The sequence below is a fragment of the Hypanus sabinus genome, chromosome 10, assembly GCF_030144855.1.
Source record: "Hypanus sabinus isolate sHypSab1 chromosome 10, sHypSab1.hap1, whole genome shotgun sequence".
In the NCBI taxonomy this organism is placed as follows: domain Eukaryota; kingdom Metazoa; phylum Chordata; class Chondrichthyes; order Myliobatiformes; family Dasyatidae; genus Hypanus; species Hypanus sabinus.
Window position 1 is genome coordinate 35614699 of NC_082715.1, and position 13922 is coordinate 35628620.

The window sequence follows — 13922 nt, forward strand, 5'->3', positions numbered from 1 at the left end:
TAGTGATTTATGTTATTAGCCAACATCTGTACTATAACACCAAATCAAAGGTTTTGAAAGTAATTCAAGAATGTTTGGAAGTCTTGGTTAGCATCAGAAATTGAACAATGAACCTTCTCAAAATTTAAGCATGACATAACAACACGTAACCATTGAGCGTGAGTAGGTTGAACAACATCCTTCCATTTAAGCAACACTACCCTCCTAGCTAAAAGAGAAATAAAAGCCAATATATACAAAACAGATGTCTCCAAAGTTATGCCTTTTTCTTCAACAATAACAAAGAGGGCAGTCAAAGGGTTAGGCTTAAAATTTACTTTAAAAAGTACAGAAAAAGTTTGGAATACTTCCTTCCAGTATTTTTCAAGACTCGGACATGTCCAAAATATATGGATTAGTGAAGCCTCTCCATTGTTACATCTATCATTAGGGAAATATATCTGGATAAAAACCAGATGTCTTTAGACATGTGGGCCCTGTGGACCACTTTAAATTGTAGGAGGGAGTGGCGAGCACATAGTGATGAAGTGTTAACCAATTTTAAAATTTCATTCCAAGTCTCCTCAGAAACTGAAATCTGTAAATCTTGGCATTTTTTAATTTTGTCTAAAGGAGCCTCTCTTATTCCCAACAACATACCATAAATATTGGATATTGAGCCATCATGAAAAGGTTTCAAATTAGAAATTACATCTAATAAGTTCTTATCAGGACTCATAGGAAATGTATGTAATTGAGATCACAGAAAGTATCTAATTTGTAGATATTGAAAAAAGTGGGGTTTTTTGTAAGCTATATTTAGCTGACAGTTGTTCAAACAAAAAGAGACTTCCTCCAACAAACAGATCCTGGAAGCATTTAATACCCAATCTATCCCATTCTTTAAAAACTACGTCGGTCATAGAAGGTTTAAAAAAACAATTAGAAAAAATGGGACTAGAAAGAGAAAATCTCAATAAACCAAAGTATTTTCTAAATTGTAACCAGATCCTCAAATTATGTTTAATTACCAAATTGTCAGTTAGTTTATTTAAAGATAAAGGAAGTGAGGATCATGAAAGAGAAATAATAGCAATTTTTTTAACAGAGTTAGCCTCTAAGAGACTCATACTGGACAGTCCTCACGGTTAATGCAATATGACCAAAACGTAAGATTTCATATATAGACTGCCCAGAAATAAAACCTAAACTTTGGTAAAACTAAACCTCCATTCTTTTTAACTTTTTGAAAGTGAACTTTATTTAATTAAGAATGTTTGTTTTTCCATATATATGAAGATAGAATTGAATCAAGAGAATCAAAAAAGGACTTAGGAATAAAAATGGGTAAGGCCTGAAAAAGGTATATAAATTTGGACAGGATATTCATTTTAATAGAGTTAATTCTACCAATCAACGATAGAGAGAAGGGTGACCAGTTTGATAGTGCCCTTTTCACATAATTCATTGGAGTAAGAAAATTTTCTTGAAGTTGGTGTCTTTAATTCTTAGTAATTATTACACCCAAATAGGTAAATTGATTTCTTACAATTTTAAAAGGAAGGTTAGTATTAATTGATACCAGATTATTCAAGGAGAAAAGTTCACTCTTATGTAAATTCAATTTATATCCTGAAAACTGTCTAAAACAGGAGAGTAAAGAAGGCATAGGAGGTAACGAGGTCTCAACATTAGAAATAAAAAGCAATAGATCATCAGCATAGAGCGAAACTTTATGGGTAGAACCTCTCCTTAAAATACTAGTGATATCACTGGATTCTCGAAAAGCAATGGCTAAGGGTTCTAAAGCCAGATCAAGGAGCAAAGAGCTCAAAGGACATCCTTGTCTGGTTCCATGTTGGAGTTTAAAAGGTTTAGAGTTCTGAAAATTAGTAAGAACCCAAGCAGAAGGAGATAAATAAAGTAACTTAATCCATTGAATGAAATTGGGCCCAAAGTTAAATTTTTCTAAGGTTTTAAATAAATAATTCCATCCAACCCAATCAAAAGCCTTCTCAGCATCTAGAGATATCACACATTCTGATATCTCCTTAGAAGGAGAATTTTAAGTAAATGACGAATATTAAAATGGGAATAGTGTTTTTAATAAATCCAGTCTGATCATCAGATATGATAGATGGTAAAATATTATCAAGTCTACGGAGCCAAAACTTTGGATAGAATTTTAGTGTCAACATTAAGTAAAGAAATTGGTCTATATGAAGAGCATTCAGTTGGGTTTTTTTTTAAGAATAAGCAAAATGGAAGCTTCATAAGAAGATTGTGGCAGCCTACCCAACTTAAAGGAATCCAAAAAGACAGAACATAAATGGGGTATAAGCAATGAGGAAAGAGCCTCGTTAAATTCTCCAGAAAATCCATCAGGACCCGGAGTCTTCCCGGAGTGCAATGAATGTATAGCCTCGGCAATTTCCTCATAAGAAATAGGTTGATTCAACTGCTTTCAATTATCAACATAAAGTACAGGGATGTTTAATTGCTCTAAAAATTATTCATTACAGTATTATCTTTAGGAGAGTCAGAACTATAAAGTTTAGAATAAAAGTCTCTAAAGGTATAATTTATTTCTAAGTGACCAGTTGTCCTATCACCATTAGCTTTACAAATTTCTTTAATTTGCCCTTTAGCTATAAAGGTTTTTAATTGGTTAGCCAATAATTTACCTGTTTTGTCTCTATGAATATACAATTGACTTTTATCTTTTAGGAGTTGACTTTCAATTGGATATGTTAAAAGAAGATCATATTTAGTTTTAATTTCAACATGTCTTTAATATAAAGCAGGATCTGGAGCCAAAGCATATTTTTGGTCTAATTGTTTCAACTGACTAGCTAAATCAATTCACTTTTTATTAGCTTTTTTCTTAATACTTGCAGTATAAGAAATAATTTGTCCTTTAATATAGGCCTTAAAAGCATATCATATAATAAGAATAGACATCTCTTTTAGCATATTATCTTCAAGAAAAGAATCATTTGTTTCTCCAGAAACTTAAAAAACCTTTATCAGATAGCAAAGTTACATTAAAATGCCAAAATCTATTTGTTTGAGGGAGATCAGGAAGGCTTAAAGATAAAAGCACAGGAGCATGATCTGTAACAGCAATCACTTTATATTCACAGGATTGAACTAATGGTATCATTTGACTATCAATAAAAAAAAACAATCCTGGAATATGTACAGTGAACATGAAAAAAATGAGTACTCCCTATCTTCTTGATGTAAAAAATGCCAAATTTCAACAATACCACATTTCATTAGGAAAGATTGAATAAATAAAGCTGATTTGTTAAAGGTAGCTGGTTTGGAAGATGACCAATCTAAAAACTGGATCTACCCAGCAATTAAAGTCCTCCCAAAATTAATGAATAAAGACTCAAATCCGGCAAGTGTGAAAAAAATGCTCAAAGAATCCTGGGTCATCTATATTTGGGGCATACAGATCAGTGAATACCATTAACTAATTATCTAATTTTCCTGACACTATAACAAAACACCTATTAATATCAGACACTACTTTATGTTGAACAAAAGGAACAGTATTATCTATAAAGATTGAAACTCCCCTAGATTTATCTCAAAAAGAGGAATGAAAATGTAGCTCTTTCCACCTGCTAAAAGGTGGATTGTAACATTTACGTACATAAGTTTCTTGTAAAAATATATTTGAGACCTTAAGTTTTTTAATATAGGCAAAAATTTTATTCCGTTTCACAGGGTGATTTAACCCTTTTCATGTTAAGACTGAGAATATTAATAGTTTGATCCATTTTTAATGCTATTTAAAAGAATGGTTAAGATAATGACCATGCTGGAATGTATATTAAAACCAGACATCGAACCTTGAGCAGATTTGACTGCTTCCAGAAAATACAGCTTCCAATACAGTTCCAATACAGCTTCCAGAAAAAAAATCCCTTCCTCCCCAAGCCAGAAAGCCAACCAATAGATAGCCAGCAGCTACTACTAGTAACGTCACTCCCCCCCAAAAAAAAAAGAATCCTGCTGATTTATTTCCAATCTATATCAAGGTTAGCAGTATTCCAACCTAGACAAAACAAGAGAGAAAAAAACTTAAACCTCATACCAAAAAACACAGAGAGATTAATTATTGCAATTTCAAAATGATAAAATAATAAATACCCATACTAAGCATTATTAATAGAAGAAAAATCCTCAAAAAATATGTATAATATAAAATATCAAAAAATATCAAAAATCAAAATACATGAACACTCAAAGTATTAGCTCATTAAAACCTTATTCTCTTAGTAAAACACTAAAAGGGTCAAAAAAAAAGAGTTAGCTACAAAGGGTTACCAAGAGTAAGAGAGGAAAATCTTCTGATTCCAAGAATTCTTGAGTATCTTGAACTGAACGGAACTACTTCTTCGAGCCATCCTTCAATATAATTCTGAGCCATGCGGGATAACGAAGAGAAGGCTTGAAACCTTTTTTTAAAAAGCTCCAACATAGCCTTTTAAACTTAGCATGCTCATTCATGACCTCAGATGAAAAATCCTCAACGATTCTAATCTTTTGGCCTTTATAATCAATCATTCCTCTTTGACAGGATTCACGAATTAAAAGCTCTTTAGTTTTGAAATTCATATAAACAGACTATGACCGATCTGGGTCTTTCTCCTGGAGCGGGCTTAGGAACCAATGATCTATGCACTCGATCAACCATAGGCAAAAACAAAAACATTTTAGGAAATAATTGTGCCAAAAAACTTGCAAAGAATTTTGTAGGCTGATCACCTTTAGTTAACTCTTCAAGGCCCAGAATTCGTAGGTTGTTTCTTCTGCTTCTGTTTTCTAAGTCAATAATCTTCTCATTCATTTTTCATTAGACTTTGATTGCTTTGTACAAAGCTTTTGTAAGTCATCATTTTTCGCATCCAAAATCATCAGAGTTGCTTCATTATCTTCAATTCGTTTATCATGTTCTACTAAGGTTTTTTACGGAGAATCCAATTTTGCATCCACCTGTTTAATTTCAGATCTGAGCTGCTGAAATTGTTGCTGGAACCCCTCTGAGGATTCCTTTCTGTGTCTTCAAAGCAAATCCATAATAGATTCCAAAGATGCAGGAGGATCCTCTTCTTTTCTCATACCTTTGGCACTCCTTGCAGCCATGGTGAAGCAATATTAAGTTTAAGAATAAGGTTTCAAAACAGGTTGGAAACAGTAAAGTAAGTAAAATAGGAGCAACTTCAGAAAGCTGCTGCTCCATCAGCGACCAGCAGGAACTCTCTCAGTTAGGATCAAATTATGTCTCTTTGTATATTGTGTTGCTAACTACACCTGTGGGACATACGGCAGACCAAGGTATGCAAATAGAAAAGTGGGAGCAAATTGTGCCAAAATGTGAATTAGCTTGTGAGATCAGGATTTGTGATCGCTCCTGCAGACTAAATATAGACCATAAGACGTAGAAGCAGAACTTGGCCCATCGAGTCTGCTCCACCATTCAATCATGATTCTGATCCCTTTTTCCCTTCCTCAGCCCCCAATCCCAGCCTTGTCCTTGTAACCTTTGATGCCATGTCCAATCAAGAACCGATCAAGCTCTGCCTTAAATACATCCAACAACCTGGCCTCCACAGCTGCCTGTGCTAATGTATTCCACAAATTCACCACCCTTTGGCTAAAAAAATTTCTCTGTATCTCTGTTTTAAATGGCTACCCCTCTATCCTGAGGTTGTGTCCTCTTATCCTAGACTCCCCCACCATGGGAAACATCCTTTCCACAATTACTCTGTCTAGGCCTTTCAACATTTGAAAGGTTTCAACGAGATTCCCCCCCCCCATCCTTCTAAATTCCAGTGATTACAGACCCAGAGCCATCAAATGTTACTCATATGATAACCCTTCCATTCCAGAATCATCCTTGTGAACCTCCTCTGAACACTCTCCAATGCCAACTCAACTTTTCTTAGATGAGAAGCCCAAAACTGTTCATGATACTCAAGGTAAGGCCTCACCATTGCCTTATAAAGCCTCAGCATCACATTCCTGCTGTTGTAATCTAGACCTCTTGAAATAAATGCTAACATTGCATTTGCCTTCCTCACCACCAACCCTACCTGCTGGTTAACCTTTATGGTGTTCTGCACAAGGACTCCCAACTCCCTATGCATCCCAGATTTTTGGATTTTCTCCTCATTTAAAAAATAGTCTGCACATTGATTTCTGCTACCAAAGTGCATGACCATGCATTATCCAATATTAATTTAATTTGCCATTTTCTTGCCTATTCCCCTAATCTGTCTTTCTGCATCCTACCTGTTTCTTCAACAGTACCTGCTCCTCCACCAATCTCCATATCATCTGCAAACTTGGCAACAAAGCCATCTATTCCATCATCTAAATCATTGATATTACAGCATAAAAAGAAATGGTCCAATCACCAACCACTGCGGAACACCACGAGTCACCGGCAGCCAACCAGAAAAGGATCCTTTTATTCCCACTTGCTGCCTCCTACCAATCAGCCAATGCTCTAACCATGCCAGTAGCTTTCCTGTAATGCCAAGGGCTCTTAACTTGGTAAGCAGCCTCACGTGTGGCACCTTGTCAAAGACCATCTGGAAGTCCAAACTTACAACATCCACTGCATTACCTTTATCTATCCTACATATAATATCCTCAAATAATTCCAATAGGTTTGTCTGTCAAGATTTTCCCTTAAGGAAACCATGCTGACTTTGTACCATCTTGTCCTGTGTCACCAAGTACTCCATAATTTCATCCTTAACAATTGACTCCCAAATCTTCCCAACCACTGAGGTCATGCTAACTGGTCTATGATTTCCTTTCTGATGCCTTCCTCCTTTCTTAAAGAGTGGAGTGACATTTGCAATTTTCCAGTCCTCTGTCTTCCCAGTAATTTTTGCTTTGTTGTATGCCCTCTCTTTTGCTTTTACATGAGCTCTGACTTCCCTTGTCAGCCATGGTTGTACTATTTTGCCATTTGAGAATTTCTTTGTTTTTGGAATACATCTATCCTGCATCTTCCTCATTTTTCCCAGAAACTCACACCACTGCTACACTGCTGTCATCCCTGCCAGCATCTCCTTCCAGTTTACTTTGGCCAACTCCTCTCTCAGCCCTCTGTAATTTTCTTTATTCCACTAACATACTGTTACATCAGACTTACTTTCTCCCTACCAAATTTCAAGCTGAATGCAATCATATTGAGATCACTGCCTCCTAAGGGTTATTTTACTCTCTAATCAAGCTCTCTAATCACTTCCAGTTCATTGCATAACACCCAATCCAGTATAGCTGATCCCCAGGTAGGCTCAATGACAAACTGCTCTGAAAAGCCATCTTGTCGACATTCTACAAACTCACTCTCTTGAGATCCATTACCAACCTGATTTACCAATCTACCTGCAAGTTGAAATCTCCCATGCCTACCATAAAATTGCCCTTTTAACATGCCTATTCTATTTCCTCTTGTAATCTGTAGTCCACATCCCAGCAACTGTTGGGAGTCCTGTATATAGCTGCCAACAGGGTCCTTCTACCCTTGAAATTTCTTAACTCAACCCATAAGGATTCAATATCTTCCAATCCTATGTCACATCTTTCTACTGACTTGATGCCATAATTTACCAGCAGACCTATGCCACCCCCTCTGCCGACCTTCCTATCCTTCTGATACAATGTGTAACCTTGAACATTCAGCTCTCAACTACAACCATCCTACAGCCATGGTTCAGTGACGGCCACAACATCATACCCAACAATCTGTAAAGGAACATCCACCTTTATAGATGGTCTATAAAGATATCACCCAGTGCTTCGTTCTCCACTTTCTATACTACTTTCTACACTGTAGAAGTAGTGCAAATACCTCATTGCCTCATCTAGAAAGATGATTTTGATTCCAGGAAAATAGGAAAGGTAAAGGTAAATGGATAAGTGTTGTATCTCTTGTTAGTGCACGTGGAAGTGCCATTTGATGGAGGTGACCGATCGGTACAGAGTGCAGAACAAGGAATTGTGAAGGGAATGATTTCTTTTCCACTACCGAAAGGGGAGGGGAAATGTGTCTGGTGATGATTCTTGGTGAAGCACTGTCGGATGTAGAGTCTGGTGGTGGAACATGAGGGCCTGCAGGAGACTGCTATTACACTGTCCGGGAGGAGAGGGGTGAGGGAATTGATGTGGAAATGTGATGAGTTGCAGAGTAGAGGAGAATCCGCCGTTCAGAAAGAAGACTTTCCTGAGGCACCTGTGCAGAATGTCACCGGAGTAAGTATGATGGAAATAGAGGGACTGGAGTCTTTGCAGATGGTAGGGTAAATAGAAATAAAATAAGTTGTATAGAACAAATCAGAAAAAATACCCAAACATAAAGATATTAGATTCATCTTAACAGTCTTAGAGGGGAAATAATGCCTGTAACTTCATTATTTAGGTTACCATTACACAAACTTCAGTACAAAGTAGCATCTCTTTTGTAAAGTCTTGCAGATAGATGACCACTACCGTCCTCCATCGGCTGATGAATCAGTACTTCTGCATGTTGAGCAGCACTTGGAGGAGACATTGAGGGCCCAGAATGGACTCTGGGTGGGGGGCTTCAATGTCCATCACCAAGAGTGGCTCGGTAGTCCCACCACAGAGGACACAGCTACTAGACTGGAGCTGGGGCAGGCGGTGAGGGAACCAACAAGAGGAAAAACCGCACTCGACCTCATTGTCAGCAACCCGCCCGCCGCGGAAGCACCCACCCCATGACAGCATTGGTTGTGACAACCACGGATTCGGCAGCACAGTAGATACGGCAATGGCGGTTGTGAATTTGCACGTGTCAGCTAATTACTTTTTAATCGTGATAGTATTGGACTCCATACTTGTCGTCGTAGTGTTTGTCGAGACTTGGACAGAGCACAACACTTCGCTTCTGTTTTGCATCGGCCTTGCCTGAGAAATTGGACTCTGGCGTCAACTGACTCCAGGTTTTTCCCGTTTGAGGGTTTTAGCGTTTATTGTTTTATTTTCCCTTGAACACTTCGCATGTGAACTATCGACCCGCTTCAGTGTCTCTCACTCCGCACTCGGGCCATCTCCGAACCGTGGTGACAGCAAGTCTCGAACTCACACAAAGATGGACCCAGCAGCGAGAGAGGAGCTGACCTTGGCCGTGACATTCATTGGTCAGGTAGGAGACAAGCTACGAGCAATGCAATCTGTTCTCAATGAAGTTACGGAGGCAATGAGGCAGATAACCTCACTTGGAGGAACAGGTATTGTCCGCAGCCACAACTGTGCAACTGCTCACCGCAGACGACCAGACTCAGGTGTCTGCGATTTCTGCATTCACAGCCGCCGTCCACGAACTTACTGCCAGCAGCCAACATCACCAGACAGCCATTAACGTTCTTGCCAACGCAATTCGGCCGCCTCAGTCCCACTCCCAGCATCTCGCAAGCCCCACAGTCGCTGCTAATAATGCTCAGAGCTGACTCCCGCATTTGGACCTCCAGAGACACCCGCGTCTGTACAGAAACCGAGAACTCCACTTCCAGGCAGGTATTCTGGTGATCCCGAAGGTTGCAGGAATTTTATTACCCAATGCGAGCTGACATTCCAAGCCCAGCCTTGTCATTTTGGTGATGATGCGCGAAAACTGGCGTACATGGTCATCTTCCTGACGGACCTCCACTCAGCCTGTTCAACGCTTTACGCGAGCAAGGATACCCCGCAGCCCAGTTGTTCCGACATTTCGTGACGGAGTTAAAGAAGGTTTTTGATCTTCCAGTACGGGGTCAGGAGGCTGCCCACGGACTCTTGGACCTGCGCCAAGGCTTACAGTAGAGACGGGTTGGAATGAGAGATCTCTTATCACTGCCTTCCAGCGTGGACTGAACGCAGGGGACCGGCGTGAGATCGCTGTCCGGGACGAGCAGGATAGTCTGGATGACCTGATTAATCTGGCTATTCGAGTTGACGACCGGGTAACTGAGTGTCGCTATGTTTCAAACGCCTGATCACCATCTTTCCTCGCCCTCTCCCCCTCCCTCAGCACCCAGCCCACAGAGGAGCCTATGCAATTGGGGCGCATACACCTGTCTCAGGAGGAACGAGAGCGGCGCTGATGATCCAGGACACTTCCGGGCGGAATACCCGTCAGCAGGGAGGGGAATCCGGACGGGTCGGTTCTCTCTTCAGTCAGCTTCCCCTAATTCTGTAATGCTCGCAGCTTCCTTGTGGAGCTCTCAGACCCGTGGACTTCAGGCCTTTATTAACTCCGGTGCAGCCGGGAATCTTACGGACAACTCTCTCGCTCAAAGATGGGGAGTTCCAACTCCGGAATTAAGAGAAAAGATCAGTGTCAAGGAGCTGGGCGGTTGACCTCTGGAAACCGTCAGATCCACCTTTCCACCCAACCCCTCCAACGGGTGCTCGAAGGCAACCAGCATGAAGAACTATCTTTCTACCTGGTGAATTCGCCTGAACTGCCACTGGTACTGGTCTGCCCTGGTTACCCAACATTATTGGATCGTTTGGTCTCTGACGGTACCGGCATGCTTGTCTACCTGTCTGGGTCCAGCTCAAGCTCCATCCCATGAATCCCTTCCCGTGTCAGCTAAGGATGCGGACTTGCCTGGGATTCCGGCTGAATATGCGGAGCTCTTTGAGGCTTTCAGTAAAAGAAAGGCCACCGCTCTGCCCTCACACCGGCCATACGACTGTGCTGTAGACCTTCCACCCGGCACTAGTCCTCCCCGTGGCCGGCTCTTTCCCCTCCCTCGTCCTGAGACGGTGGCCATGGAGGAATACATTAAGGAGGCATTGAGCATGAGGTTTGTCCATCCGTCACCTCGCCGGTAGGAGCAGGCTTCTTTTTTGAGAGCAAGAAAGATGGCAAACTCCATCCCCGCATCAATTATCGGCCCCTGAATAACATCACTGTGAAGAACCGCTACCCACTTCCCTTCCAGGCGTCTGCGTTTGAACATCTCCAGGGGGCAACAATACTGACCTGCGCAATGCTTACAATCTGATTCGCATAAGAGAAGGGGATGAGTGGAAAACGGCTTTCAGCACCTCTAATAGCCGCTATGAATAGCCGGTGATGCCTTTTGGTCTGGCCAACCCCCCTGCTGTATCCCAGGGCTTGGTTAACCCGCTCTAATCAGGAGCACGTCCACCATGTCCGGAGAATACTCAGACAGCATCTTGAAAATAACCTGTACGCCATGACCGAAAAATGTGATTTCCATAAAGACCAGGTGTTGTTTTTGGGCTATATACTTACCCATTCACTGTTCAAATGGACCCTAGTAAAGTTCAGGCAGTTGTAGAGTGGCCCAAACCGTCTACAGTCAAACAGGAACGGCACTCCATGGGGTTTGCAAACTTTTATCGCCGCTTCATCCGTAATTTCGGCTCCATTGTGACTCCAAATAATGCACTCAGCAAGAAGACCTCGGCAGGATTTCACCGGATGGAAGATGCTGACCAAGTATTTTCTGAGCTAAAGCCACGTTTCACCACTGCCCCGCTGCTGTAGCATCCAGACCCATCTCAGCCATTCATTATCGAGGTGGATGCATCCGATGTAGGCATTGGAGATGTCCTCTCTCAGCACTCGGCTGCGGATAGCCCGCTGCACCCTTGTGCCTTTCCTTCCCATCGCTTGACTCCAGCCAAGAGGAATTATGACATCGGGAACCGGGAGCTTCTGGCTGTCAAGGAGGCCCTGGAGGAATGGCGACACTGGTTGGAGGGGGCAGAACATCTATTCTTGGTCTGGACAGATCACAAGAACCTCTCCTATGTTCAGGATGCTAACAGACTCAACTCTCGTCAAGCCCGGTGGGCTCTCTTCTTCACACGGTACAATTAAATCCTCACTTATCGTCCCGGCAGCAAGAATACAAAGGCTGACGTTCTCTCCCGGCAGTTCGACAGATCTGAGGACAATGCTGATCCAGAGCCCATTCTTCCTCGCTCATGTATCGCTGCTCCAGTGACCTGGGCAATAGAGGCAGAGGTACGGAGCTTGCCGGATGCCCTCATCCTGTCGAAGTGGGGTAGGGCAGTGTGGCCGCTGTCACATGCAAACAGCTACTTGGAGACACAGGTGAGAGCTGAGTGTCCTGTGGGGATCAAAGATAACATTCAGAACGATTGTCCATGAACTCAAATTCTTTGTGATTTCTAACTTGTTGGAGTCGTGAAGTCATTTCATTTTCACTCCTGGCTAACTAGCCAGTGGTGCCAGGGGCAATAATGAATATTTTGAAGTGGCTGTTCTTCCAAAAATGTTGCCCTTCAGAATATGTTGTCACTGAAAACAACATAATACATTGAAAAATTGTACTTGAAACGTATAACACTGTTACATTAAATTTCTGAGATTTCAATTAAAATCGACAATAACTATTACTCACTTTAGCAAGACATCATACACTCTGCAGAGTAAATGTGAATTAATTTGAAGCACAATGCTAATTCACGTTCAGATTAATTTATTCATTTATTTATCATATGTACATTAAAACAGAGTGAAATGTGTCATTTATGTTAACAGTCACCACAGCCTAAGGATGTGCTGGCGGTGGCCCATAAATGTCGCCACACATTCCAACGCCGACATAATGTGCACACAATGCTTACAAAACAACACAAGCAACAGCAAACAAGCACTGTCCCTCCCTCCCACGCATCCTCCAACCTCAGGCCTCCAGCCTCCAGTGGACTCATAGGGCATTGTGGGCATGATATGTTGACGTCGGGATAAGTGGCGACACTCGCAGGATGCTGCCAGCACAACCCCTAACACACATGACACACTTCACTGTATGCTTCAGCGTGCATGTTTTGATGCAAATGGCTTTTAACTTCAGCAGTTGGGTTGCAGACTCACCGATTCAGGGCTTTGGCCATTGGGCCTCAACTTCGGGCCTTCTGATTAACTTTTCGGCTGCAATCTTTGGTATAAACCCCAATATTCGCCAATGATGATGGAAGAGGACCCCAACCTCCAGGCCTGGAACTAAGATAACCAGCAGTCCAAACACTAGGCCTCAAACTCCAGTCTCGCTGACTCACATACCTTGGGAGGGATCACAATCATCAAATGATGAATTAACCTGTGGGGCCAAATTGCCCTCATCTTCACTGGTCTACCAGCCCAACACCCAGCCAAGGATGTCCTTTATTCCACAAATGCAGAGCAGAAGCCCAGACTGTGACCTGACCTCTAACTTCACCACATCCCTGTCCCTGAACTCCAATCTGACCCTTAACCTCTCTCTGTCCCCAAAACTATCCCTACAAACCCTAAAAGCCATACAAACCATTTTCCACTTTGCTTCTACTCTGTACTTTGCCTTGTTAAAAGCAAAAAGGATTAACATATTTCAATTTTAAACCAACAATTATTTGCACTACAACAAGCCCACTTGAAATGGCAACTCTTTGTTTCTCTCCAGAGATGCTGCCTGACCTGTTGAGTTTCTCCAGCATTCTCTGTGTGTGTTATTTTGGATTTCCAACATCTGCAGAATCTTAACTGTTTATCTCTCAAGTTCAAGTTTAATGTTCATTCAACCTTACATGAATATAGTCAATTTAAACAGTGCTTCTCTGTGTCAAGGTGCAAAAGAAATTACCAACAGAACAAAGCACACAGTACAATTAAGAACATACGACCTTACAATATAAGAGCAGAATTAGGCCAGTTGGCCTACCAAGTCTGCAATATGGCTGATCCATTTCTCTTACCTTCTCCCCATAACCAATCATGCCCTGACTAATCAAGAAACTATCAACACTAACTTAAATATACCCAATGACATCCTCCACAGCTGTCTATGGCAATGAATTCCACAGATTCACCACTCTTTAGCGGAGGAAATTCCTTCTCATTGGTTCTAAATTGTCAGCCTTCTATT